The sequence below is a fragment of the Dipodomys spectabilis genome, unplaced genomic scaffold, assembly GCF_019054845.1.
Source record: "Dipodomys spectabilis isolate Male_0828 unplaced genomic scaffold, ASM1905484v1 ptg000485l, whole genome shotgun sequence".
Lineage (NCBI taxonomy): Eukaryota > Metazoa > Chordata > Mammalia > Rodentia > Heteromyidae > Dipodomys > Dipodomys spectabilis.
Window position 1 is genome coordinate 63,888 of NW_024871162.1, and position 12,442 is coordinate 76,329.

General features: G+C 39.4%; 1 protein-coding gene across 3 annotated transcripts in view; it reads left to right on the forward strand.

Annotated features, from left to right (window-relative positions):
- The window catches only part of Kcnj16 (potassium inwardly rectifying channel subfamily J member 16), a 51,673-nt gene that overhangs the window by 16,313 nt on the left and 22,918 nt on the right, over positions 1-12,442 (forward strand). The window contains exon 3 of one of the 3 annotated variants that reach the window (XR_006145778.1): positions 6,495-7,662. The exons of the other annotated variants lie outside the window; for them this stretch is intronic. The gene's annotated coding sequence lies outside the window, so the exon portion shown is untranslated. Of the gene's footprint in view, positions 1-6,494; positions 7,663-12,442 lie in introns of those variants that run through there. 3 annotated transcript variants of the gene reach the window in all.

The window sequence follows — 12,442 nt, forward strand, 5'->3', positions numbered from 1 at the left end:
TACCTCTGTGCAACAGTTCTACCTCTGGCTTTTTTTTTTGCTAGTTATTGGGTGATAAGGGTCTCATGGACTTTTTTGCCCAGGCTGGCTTTGAACCAGGATCCTTAGATCTCAGCCTCCTGAGTAGCTAGGATCATAGGCACAAGTAAGTCATTGGCTAAGTTTTCACTTTTTAAATCTTTTCATTCTAATCAACAGCTCTGTTTTATTTTTAATACTCCTAAGACCCCATCATGAAGCATCATTAAAATAGTTACTCTTGGTGTGAAAAGAGAATATTTCAATAAAATAATGTCACTAGCTGAATTATAGAGATGTAAATGAAGACTTCGAACCAACCCCTCAACACAGAACAAAACAACCTTTCCTGTGCCAGGTACTGGGCTGTTGTGTGCTTAGGGTCATTTTATCCTCAATTATGTGCTTCTTTTTATAAGGAAAGCTCTAGAGCATTGCATAGCAGGAACTGGGGAACTACCCTAGATCAGTTGTTCCTTAAGTTTTTATTTTTAAATTAGTTCAATCTAATTCAAGAGTCCAGTATAACTGATATTTTACATAGTAGTTTTTAACTGCCAGAGAATACAGCATACTTTACATGCTTTTATTTAATGCCAAGAAAACCAGCATTCCCAAATCCTCTATTAATTATCATTGTTAATTATTATCACTTGTTTCTATTCTTTCTCAAATTGGGATCCTAATGGAGAGAAGACAGTGAGAAAAACACAGTGTCCTAAGTTACTAGAACATGAGATTCCAGGTTTTCCCCAACTGTAGTAGTCCTCTCCAACCCCAGAGCACACTCTTAAAGAAGCTGAATTTTCTAGGAAGGAGGGAAAATATTTAGCCATAAACTAGACTTATAACTACGTGCAACATTTTATTCCAATCTGTTTATTGAATCTATGTGCACCTAAAAGAGATTAAAAATAGCTATTCCAGTGTTTACAGATAGCACAAAGCTCTGTTTGCATCACACTTCAGATCAAGGCAGAATGTGATACCACAAACACTTGGTAACCCAAGAAATTACTCTATCTATCCTACCTGGGTTTAGCCCTAACTCCAAGAGAGTCTAGACAGGGGAGCTGGTGACTTCCACTTCTGTCCAGCCTTAGCTGTACCTGAATGTTCAATTATTTCCTTAAGCATTTATATTTTCAACTCTACTTCAGATTTAATCATTCACTTATCTTCCTGCCAAAGTCTGTGTCCTGGTAAAACAGGGCAACTCATCTGCACAGAACCTACTGCTTCTGCTTCTATCCAAAGAGTAGTTGGAGATAGATGTGTGGCAGTGGTTTTTATGATTGAATGGGGTAATTGTTCTGAAGGGTTTTACTTTTTTTTCTCTCTCTCTCTCCCCTTTCCATAAAATACTATAGGCCTGAAAGCTCTGAGCTAAGGGGGAAAGTCCACCAAAAGTCTATTTACCCTCTCAACAATCTTTCAGTGACGGAAAACAGATTATCCTTATTACTTGTTGGCGGGATACAGTTGCACACATTACTTGAGCAACTGAAGTCAATGAAAACAGAATTTATGTTCCCAGGTAACTCTTTCCTGACCCGAAGGAAAGACATCGTTTCAGTCCATAGCCTTACAGGCAGGCTGTACTGCCAGTTTCCAGGGTGCAAATAATACATCCATGTGACTGACATTCAAAACTCACTGATACATCACTTCCATTTACCAGAAAGGTATAGTGTCTTTTCTGTGTTACATGACTTTTCTTTCTACTCAGGTGATTTTTGTGTTCAATATTATATAACTTTAGTAAATCTGTTAGGTTGTCTTTTCTTTAATGCTTTCCCACACTTCTCTCTGCCTTTGCATCTCTGACCAATGCAACGAACGACACGACTTCTTGCTATAGCAAGCTCTGGATAAGTAACTTCTGCTTGTTTGAGTTTGAATGTCTTTGTTTATTCTCACAGCCTTGATTATTCTCTACCAATAAAGTATTAAGTTGCAAGGTTAGTCATGGACAAATAGGACCATTACTTGGGGAAGGGCACCAAATATCAAATGTGACGTCAATAATTCTGGGAGGCATAGGAATGGTAGCAATGGGCTCAGACTGATTGAGAGTCTTTTGACCTAGAGCAGACAAATGGGTAACATTACACAGTTCCCTTTCTAGATATATCAGCAAAAGTTGCACTTCAGGGAGTTTCATATGTATAGTCTAACTTGGGTAGTTGTATTCTTTATGGAACTACCCAACTCAATATGACATTTACATGTGGATAGTTTAACTTTGCTCCCATTTTTCTTCAGAATATCCACTTTCCTTTATTTACTGAAAATTATGCAGTCTTTCATATAAATTTGTGATACAATCTCATTTTTCTTACCTACATATTGCTCTAATACATATTTTGTAAGAATGGAAACACATAGTTGTTATGGTTACCAAAGTTCTCATCCACAATACTCAATATGTACTAACTATTATTCTTTGTCTTCTTGCCATGGTTGTATTTCCAAATAAATACATTTTTGTACGTTTACGGTGACAGCACAACATTCAGAGGTCAGATTTGAACAACTCACAAATGTTTCAGATTTGAGTAGCTGTTAGGTAAGCCCTGTTAAGTGAAGGGAGGAATTAAAAACTATCTTCACAATCAGGTGATAGTATCTACCAACTATTAAATTAATGTGAGCACAATTGAATATTACACAGGCAGGAATGTATTTTGATGTTAGCATTCCCATGACTTCTACTGGTTCTAACTAAGTTACAACTTAGTCCAGAGATCACATTACATTGCTTGCTTTTGCGCAGGACAGAGAAACATATATTTAAAATACGATATTTCAGAAATCCAGAAGGGATAGCCAAGCAGAGAGATCACCTCTTCTAACCTCTGAAGTATTCTGTATTCTCTTTTCAACTCCAATCTTATTAAAAAAAATAATAATCCAACACAGTGAAATGCTCACTGTGCAGACATGACGTACACAACTTTTAATATCCGAATCAAACAAAGGAAAAATTCCTGGGCATTCTAGGTGCATTTTTGTGACTGTGATCACCAATCCAGTGAGCCACTCAACCTCAAATGAGACATGACCTCAGGAGGAGTTTGTCCTTTGACTGAGTTACAGCGCTCCTAGCCATGTGCTCCTCTCTCCCTAGGGAGGTCAGGGAGTTGTAGCCGGGAGGTGTCAAGCAAACATTTCTGCAACACATATTCTGGGGGCACATCTGTGGCTTTTTCTCACAGAGGTGATGCAGTGGTTGAACTTGGAAACCAAGAATGGAAGGAATTGCTTTATGAAGATCCTTAAATCAGAAAGTGTTTATTTTTGTCTGGTAGTTCCAGTAGAAATACCCAGGGATGCTCATAAAGAGAAAGAGATGACAAGCAGCAACTCTTTCTAAACATCCCTAGTCTGTTAAATTCTAAAGGGACTGCTAGGAGGAGGAGACCCTCAGAACAGCCCCAGTGTGATCACAAAGTTTGCCACTTTCCTACAGTAGCTATTTCAAATGGTTTTGGTTACTTTTCAATCTGGACTCCTGCCTGCTCTCCTCACCCTTCCTTCCTCCATAAAAGCAAAATAAACTTCTCCTTGCTCCTCACCACGGTTCTTTCCTTTCCTTCTCTCCTTCTGCTCTTCCACTTCTTTTCTCTTTTACTTTCCCTCACAAATCCCCCAATGAATGTCTGATTATTGTGGATGCTGACTCCGCAGTATCTCTTGAATCTGTTCCTTTTGCTCTAGTCCCAGAGGTTAGGCAATGTATTCCTTCTTCACTGGTTTATTATTTCTCTATCTTGCATTTGGGTCAATCTAGTCTCACCCTCAGAACCAGAATTTCCAATGTTAAAAGATTTTATCTCACATTAATCATATTGTGTTCATTGTTTTTCTCTCTGTATGTGTTTGTGTGTATGTATGTGTGTGTGTGAGAGAGAGAGAGAGACAGAGACACAGAGACACAGAGAGATAGAGAGAGAGGTGAATACTGGGGGCTTGAACTCAGGGCCTAGGCACTATCCTTTAACCTTTTGGCTTAAAGTTGGTGATGGATCACTGAAGCCACTGCTTCACTTCTTTCTGGCTTTTTGCAGGTTAATTAGAAATAAGAATTTCATGGACTTCCCTGCTGAGGGCTGGCTTTCCAGATCTCATCCTCCTGGGTAGCTAGGATTACAAGTGTGAGCCACCAGTGTCCAGTTGTGTTTCGTCTCTGTGTCAAAGGCTTTTAATACTTCCTGAGAGCAATCCATATGCATTCCAATGCACTTTACCACTGTAAACTTGCTCTCCAGCTTCTGCTCATTCTTGTCCCCTTCAGAGGTCCCCAGATCAAGGCAAGTAAACAGGATTTTTCCTGCTCCCTCCTGTTCAGTACTAACACAATCTTTCGCTACCAGTGCCATTCAGTATGAAGAGAGGAAGGGTGGAAATTGCACCCTCGGGAAAATGTGACTCAACAAGTAACTACTGTAGAATAGATTCACCAGAGAACAAAAACAAACATGTCTATAGCTTTAAAAAATATTAGGAGCCTACCCAAGAGTAAAAAAAAAAGTCTAACTGTGAAAAATAAGCTTAGTCATTACTGTGATTTTAAGTTAAATATTTATAGATTTTCCTAAGCTTGTGATAAGGACATGAATTGTTAATGAATTATATAAACACATTTTAAGACTCTGAAATAAATCTTTTTTTCCATGTCAGCCTAAACAAGATAATTTCTTACAAATCTACTTCTTATCAAGCACAGTTTATTTTCCTTCAATTAAAACAACAAACAAAAATTCCATCATTTATGGCTTAGTAGGTCCTCAGAATTAATGTAAGATATATCTAATTTAATGGGAAGATGCACTTAGTCATTGATTTTATTGCTAAAAATGAGCTAAAGTTTATTTTTGTGACTCACATATTAGAAGCCAGAGGCTCTCTTTGCAATTTGTTTATCTCTACATGCATTGAACTTTTGAGGTAAAATGTTGAGTGAAGTCAAGACTGGCTTTTGCCTGGTCAAACACAGTCCATTAATTGTGAATTAAAACATATTGTATGCCAGGTACCTGACATGGGAAATGTGGTTCAAAGCCAGCCTGGGTAGGGGAGTTCATGAGACGTTGACCTGCAGTAGCCACCAAAAACCTAGAAGTGTAAGTGTGGCTCAAGTGGTAGAGCACTAGCTTTTTAGTGAAAAACCTAAAGGACAGTACCCCAGACTCTGAGTTCAAAAATAAATAAATAAATTAGATAGATAGACAGATAGATAGATAGACAGGCAGACAGACAGACAGACAGACAGATAGATAGATAGATAGATAGATAGATAGATAGATAGATAGATAGATAGATAGATAGATACTACATGTTAAAAGTGACATATACAACTGTAGCATGGTAACAACTCTGAATTAAAGTATGAATTAAAGCATGACACGGAGCCAGAGGTGGTTCAAACCAACTCAGAAAGACATTATTCAAGCACCTTAACAACCACAGCCTGAGATCTCACATTGGCAACTCCAAATCAAGTATTTTTGGAATAGTTACTCCATAGAAACAAGAAACTGCAAATCAGTCCTTTTTTTTTCTTCCAAAGAGAGTTCCTTGTTAAATTTGACCAAAACTGACTAGGGGAACAATTGCCTAGTATCTAACATGCTCAAGGCGGGAGTTAGAGCTCTAGTATTAGGCAATTTAAAAACATAAACAAAGACAAAAACCCAGCATTCCATTGCTTAAAAATAAGTTAATCTCAGCTCCAGCCACCCCAGTTGTCTACTGTTGTGCAAGTTATTCAGGATTATGACATTGGTCCCTTCCCTCCTCTCTACCCAAAGTGACGGATTGAGTCACCACTCTAGGTAGTGGGAACAACAGGAGACTTTGGAGTGTTTTTTGTTTTTGTTTTTACTGGAAGAAGTGAAGCCGGGGGTAGAGGGTAAGACGTGATGACCGGATTCTTATCTTTATTTATCTGAAGAATTGCCTGTTGCAAGGAGAAAACTTGTTTTGCCTTGCGTCAGGGGGACAGACAGTGCAAGGACCGGAAAGTCTGGTGAAAGCCAGGAGGAGACACGTATTTATCTGAGTTTAAGGAAGGATTTCCTCTTTCATTATTTGGAGTCATCATAAAAATAAGAGCAGGGGTGTACACAGGGCACACGCTGTGGGGAAGATTGAGGTCCTGGTCTATGAAAACTGACCTACAGAGGAGCTCAGCTAGTTATTCCTTGCTACGTGAATTCCCATCTGTTGATCTACACCAGGGCTTAATTCTTCTCTCTCCCTTACTTGACTCATCCATTTGGTATTCATCAGAGGGCCTTTGCCTGACCAGGTGTGCATGCGTGTGTCGGCATAAGGTGCAACAACCAGTCTGCAAAACACGATCCACTCCAATAGAAACTTGTGTGATACTTCCCTGTTCGGTTCTAAAATTAAACGATTGTGATAGTTGGAGCGGAAACACTTGCCAACTCACTACTGACTTATGATTTCAGGTTCCACAGTCTGCTAGGGTAATCCTTTTCACGTGTGCACAGTCTTGCTGAAGAAAGGAAGGTATGTCAGGAAGATTGAAATGACTTGAGAATCAAGAGAAAGGAGAGACTTTACGAAGTAGGACTTCCTACTTTCCTGCTTCTGGTTCCCAAGGTAGCTAGGAGGAAAGAAAAGCAGGAAACCTTGAAGCTGGGAAAACATGGTACCTGTAAAGTTCATTCCCATCACTCTGCGGGCCTGGCTTCAGTGGGGGCTGAGGCTCTCTAGAGCACCTTTGTGATTTTCATTACATGCAGAAAATTCAGATTCAGATGGACATTTCTATCCATGACCTACAGCAGCAGCTGCATGGTCTGCAGAAAAAAATGACACAGGTTTTCTTTCTTTTTCCTCTGCTTAAACTTATTTCATGGATCTAGATGATGAACATATAATGATCAGATATTTTTATCTCCCTCTTATGGACTAGGGGATGTGAGAATAGTATGGTTAAATATAGTTGGGTGGCAGAATTCCAGGTGACGTGATGGCGCAGAATCTCCACGTCGGACTGTTCTGTTTACTCTCCCTCTAAAAAAGACACGAGGACAACTTAGTTCATCACTTAACAATGTTAACATGATTCTCAGGGGAAATAAATTAATGTGCTCACTGTTCCTTCCATGGAAGTGTGCCTCTCTACCTATCTTCTCTGACATCTAGCTTCTGCTTGTAAAAAATACGTTTTTATAAGCTTGGTCACAGAGTCCTAATAAAGTCAAACATTGCTTTCTCTGGTACAGCTTTTGCAAAAGATATCCTGTCTTAAAAGAATTTGTCTGTAGTCAGTTTGACCATGTACACATATATCTGCATCTGGCCCTGTATATGTTTTCATATGCATTTATATTTTGGATCTAACTTTGATGTATGAGATTTCCATGGTATAATCCCTTTGCGTAATTAGAACACTGTTCAATAACATGAATACAGGGAGCTGAAGTCATTCTTGCTGAGAATACTGGAGTTTAAGGAGAGGGTCATAAGAATGGAGAGAGGAAAAGTGGGTCAATATAGTCACATGTGAAAATGGATCTTGGAAAGTTGATGGGATGGGTAAGGTTGGAATAGATGTGGAGATGATAGGGGGGTGACATTGATCAAGATGCTTTGTGCTTTCTACTTCTAAACGAACATGTTGATTTGAAATCCCTTTGTGTCAATATATAAGATTAATAAAAATAAACTAGTATATACATATATATGTTCCATTTAAAAATGATTCACTTTATTGTTTTATAAAGACAATTGCATTTGTATATACATTCATTCATATATACATATACATTCATATATATATATATATATATATCAATACTCTATTACAGAGTCTAGTCACCTGGAGCAAAATTCACATCTGTGGTATTTTGTGTAGCCAGGGGCAGCTTTGTTTATCAGAGCATGTGTAGCAATGTCTGGTCACATTTTTATAAGTCACAATTCAGGGTTGGGCTTACCTGGCTAATAGTGGGAAAAATTAGAGGTGTTGCTAAACAGGCTGTAGGCACTGAACCTCTTCACACGGCAAAGCACTATCTGCAAAAAATACTAAGACAAAGAAGCTTACATCTAAGAGATTTTAAGCCTTGGAAAAAGATTCTGATGGGGGAAATCTAATCATTTTCTTCAATGTTGTTATCAAAGTTATCTAAAAGTTCTATCACATGTTATCAATTTACTATATTGAGTAAATTCAGTTTATATCATTTATGTTCTATTTTTGTTGTTGTTGTTGGTTGTGGAGCTTGAACTCTGGACCCATGCCACAGCACCACTTCCAGTTTTCTGAGTGGTTTATTGGAGATAAGAGTCTAACAGATTTTCCTGCCTTGGCTAGATTTGACCCATGATCCTCAGATCTCAGCCTCCTGAGTAGCTAGGATTACAGGCATGAGCCACCAGTGCCTGGCTCATTTATGTTCTACTTTTGCCCTGCAGGTTTTCAAGGACTTAGTGTTATAAATGAGTCTTAATACTAATGCCATTCTTAAGGAAAATAGGCATACTTGTAGATCTTGTTAATGTTAAATGATTCAAGCAAAATAAAGAAAAATAAGGAAAGTACAAGAGCAAAATAACTGGTTGAATTCCTAATTTTTTTATACAATTACCTGAAACAAGTGGATAGTGACATGGCATTTACTAGTGATTGCTTCAGTAATACTTTTCAGTAATATTTTCTTCACATATATATTCCATATATATATATATTGTGTGTGTGTGTGTGTGTTGGTCCTGGGGCTTGAACACAGGGCACAGGATCTGGGTACTAACCTTGAACTTTTGTGCTCAATGATAGCACTCTATCACTTGAACCACAGTTCCATTCCCAACTTTTTGGTGGTTAATTGGTGATGAGTTTCATGGACTCTCCTACTGAAGCTGGCTTTGAACTGTGATCTTCAGATTTCAGACTCTTGAATAGCTAGTATTACAGGCATGAGCCACTGGCACTCTTCTCTCCTTTTAAGTTTTCAATGAAACCATAGGACTAAAAAGGACACCTCTTCATGAACCTCAGGTACTTGTTTTTAATACAAATGACCCACAAACTCAATTGCAGGACATTTACTACATTAAGGAATTAGTCAATGATCATATCTTACTTGACAAATTATAGCATCTCTCATGTTAAAACAAAACAGATAGACTTGTTCCCATAAAACAAAAAGAAAGAAAAGAAAAACCCTCAGATTCCTTCCATCTCCACACTCTAAATTCAACAGCAGAACATTCTGAAAGTATGATGCAGACTCTCTGCTCCTCCTCCTCTCAGTCTATTTTCACTTCTTCCTCCTCTACTCAGGCATGTTTCTCCAAAGTCTTATTGGATGGTTCGGCCACATTTCCTTCATTCCATGTCCTAGCCCCTGGCTTCCTGTCTGCTCCAGGCAGTTCTCCCAGTTTCTTTTGGATCTTCCTTATCTTCTTCCTTCTCTAAAATCGGGTTGCCTGAGGCCTGAGTCCTTAGAATGCTTCTTGTTGGTAATTACCCCTTCTGTGTCAGCTCCGTTGGGGAGGGGGGATGGTGTGGCTTCAAATGTTATGTATGTACTGATCATCTCCAATCTTAAACTTCCATTCTGGATCTTCACCACTGCCTCCTGAACCTCACCTAGTCATTTATTGAAGAGCATATCAAGCTTACCTCAACTACAATCAACTAGAGAGTGGCCCCCTTTAAAACTCATCAACCCAGGCCCTGTGAAAAGGCACCAGCATTCACCCATTTTCCTACCAACAACAGAGAAAAGATCAACATTTTATGACTCATTTATTCCAAATAAATGCCTTCATAATGACTGAGAAGTGAACATTTGAATCACTTATTCCTTCTTTTCCCTCAAACTTAAAAGAAAGCAAACAAAAGAAACCACAACATGACACCTGTTTCTCAGAGAACATCTGAACATTTGTCCTTGGAATCACAACCAAGGTTGTTTGTCAACGACCTTTCTAGGGGTGCACATTTCCTTGCAACCAAAATGAAATGAATTGGGCAAGAGTCTGTTTGCCTTTGGTGTAGAATTACATCCCCAGAACGGGTGTGGATTCTCATAGAAAACTCTTTGCTGTGACAATCACACTTAGGAAGAGCAGACTTGGAAGAAGTTGGACAAGTCCTGAGGTTGTTAGGAGGAGGAGGCCCAGCTTGCTTTCAGGGTCAGAAAAGTTTCAGGGACAATTTGTAGCCACTTTGTGATTTGAGAGGGGAGATTCTTGTTATTGAGAAGCTGATAGAGATATGATCAGAGGGAAAGAAAAAAGCAAACATTTAAATGGGCAAGAAGAAAGGATAGTTCTCTTGGCTTCTTCGTTTTCAGTCAGCCACCACTGGCAAGGCTACCTACCATGAGTAGGCATGGGAACCAATGAAAGAAAGTGTTGATTCACTGGAGAGAAGCTGGGAGCTCAGTGCCCTTTGTCTGTGGTGAATGTGTCCGGAAAGGCAAAAAAGAGCAAGATTTTCCTGTGGACTTTCTCATCTCCATGGTGGTAGGTGCTGACAGCTTCAGAGAATGTACTAGAAGGGCAGAAAGGAAAGAACCCTGAGACCTGTCTGAGGCAGTGTGATTATAAGGACGCAGAATTTGGCCCCGATCTCCCCTATCTGTACATAAGGTAAGACTGAGGAGTAGTGGATTACAAAGTGATCTGAGCCTGAACTAATTGCTCGCCTGCTCTTTTGCAGTCATTCTGTGTGTGTGTGTGTGTGTGTGTGTGTGTGTGTGTGTGTGTGTGTGTGTGTGTGTGTGTAGATTCTGCTAACAGACATCTTTATTCCTCCTCTCTCTGGGTACACTAGTTACCCTTTATTGCTGCACAGTCTCTAGCTGGGAACAATTTTTGCTTTCTCCTTTCATCTCTGGGGAGTTCTGAAACAAAAGAATGAAGAAGGCAAGCGCTGTTTATAGATCTGTTAAGGGAAATAGCATTCAGAGAAAGAGAACTGGAGGGATGATGAGTTAGGCAGCTGAACAGGGCTGACTGACGTTGGCCAGTGTGGAGGAGGTGAATCTTTTAATTTCCTGTGGAAACAGGCATTCATAAACCCGTCTTGCTGTCTCTGTGCGTGTGTCACTTTTCCACTGGTTGCAAAGTGACAAGGAAGGGATATTAAGAATTTGCAACGGTGATAAAAAAATATGTTGCTGTTGATTTGGAATTAATTGCCTGCTCGCAGCTAGACAAATGCTGCAACTATGCTTTCTAAAATGAACAATGGTTGATGTATAACTGCATCAGTAAAATGCCGGAAGTCTGATAAGCTATGAGGGCACGCGGCTTTCTAACTTTTAACACTTTTCCCCTATTTACTGATTTCTTTCCATCTGAACACCTGACTGTTTGCTATGGACTAAATAGTACTTGGTGCATGCCCAAGTCTGTAGATTCCTGTTTTTTGTTTTTGTTTTTTAATCTAACAGAAAGCAAGTTAGCAAGACTGCAATGTGTCTACGAGGAAACTCTTAAGATCACATGGAGATGTTGTCATGAATTTAATCACACTTGTTTATAGGAAGAAGAACTTTAATTCTTTCCTTGTAAAATAAACCTCATTTTTTTCTCTCTTCTCTTTATCTCCAATGAGCCTTGGTATAATCCCTGGGACTCAGAGGAAGCTGGAGAAATCACCCCAGAGACTCTGATAACCCATAAGCTGGGAGGTAGAAGCTAAATTAACTACTCTTCAGCAGAGTGATTTTTCCTGATTTCCTGCCTTCTCTCGGCTTTAAGTAGACGAATCTCTTAGATACCACTTAATCTCTTTTGATATGGAACCTGGCACATAGGGAACCCAAACTTAACGATTTTTTTGGTTTTTAATGAACTCCATTTTAGAGAGGAAGGAAGTTAGGATACAAAGTGCAAAAGTGTCTTAAGTGCTTTCCCTCCAAGTGTAATATCCCAAATGGCTCAGGTCCAAGAAACACACGCATGATTTGTTCTCAGGTTTAGGAAAACGTAAGCAGTCTTGTTGTGAGGATGATGGGATAGGATTATCACATCAAAGGCAGCTTTGGAAACTCACGTGAGTGACGATTGGTTTCTTCCATGGTTTTCTACCCAACTGTATTCAACATTCAGCTTTTAGACATTCACCTTAGGCTTCACTCTCGGTGGCCAGCCTTGTAACCAAGGTCAGAGAAGGTATTCAAGGATGGGCTGGCATGAAAGATAAGAAGTCAAGGAGAGTTCGGGCCAAGGACATTTTGTTATGTGTGCAGAGTGTAATAGAGATGAATCGTTTCACATTTTGATCTTTTTAGGTAGGGCCACATCAACACATCTGTTTTGAACTAGTTCTGCGCTCATGGCTTCGCCTACCGTTACCACCACGACAGCTTCAAGGCAGTCAAGGCAGAAGTTCCTGTTTTAAACAGGCCCCAAGATTCAGGTGAAACGT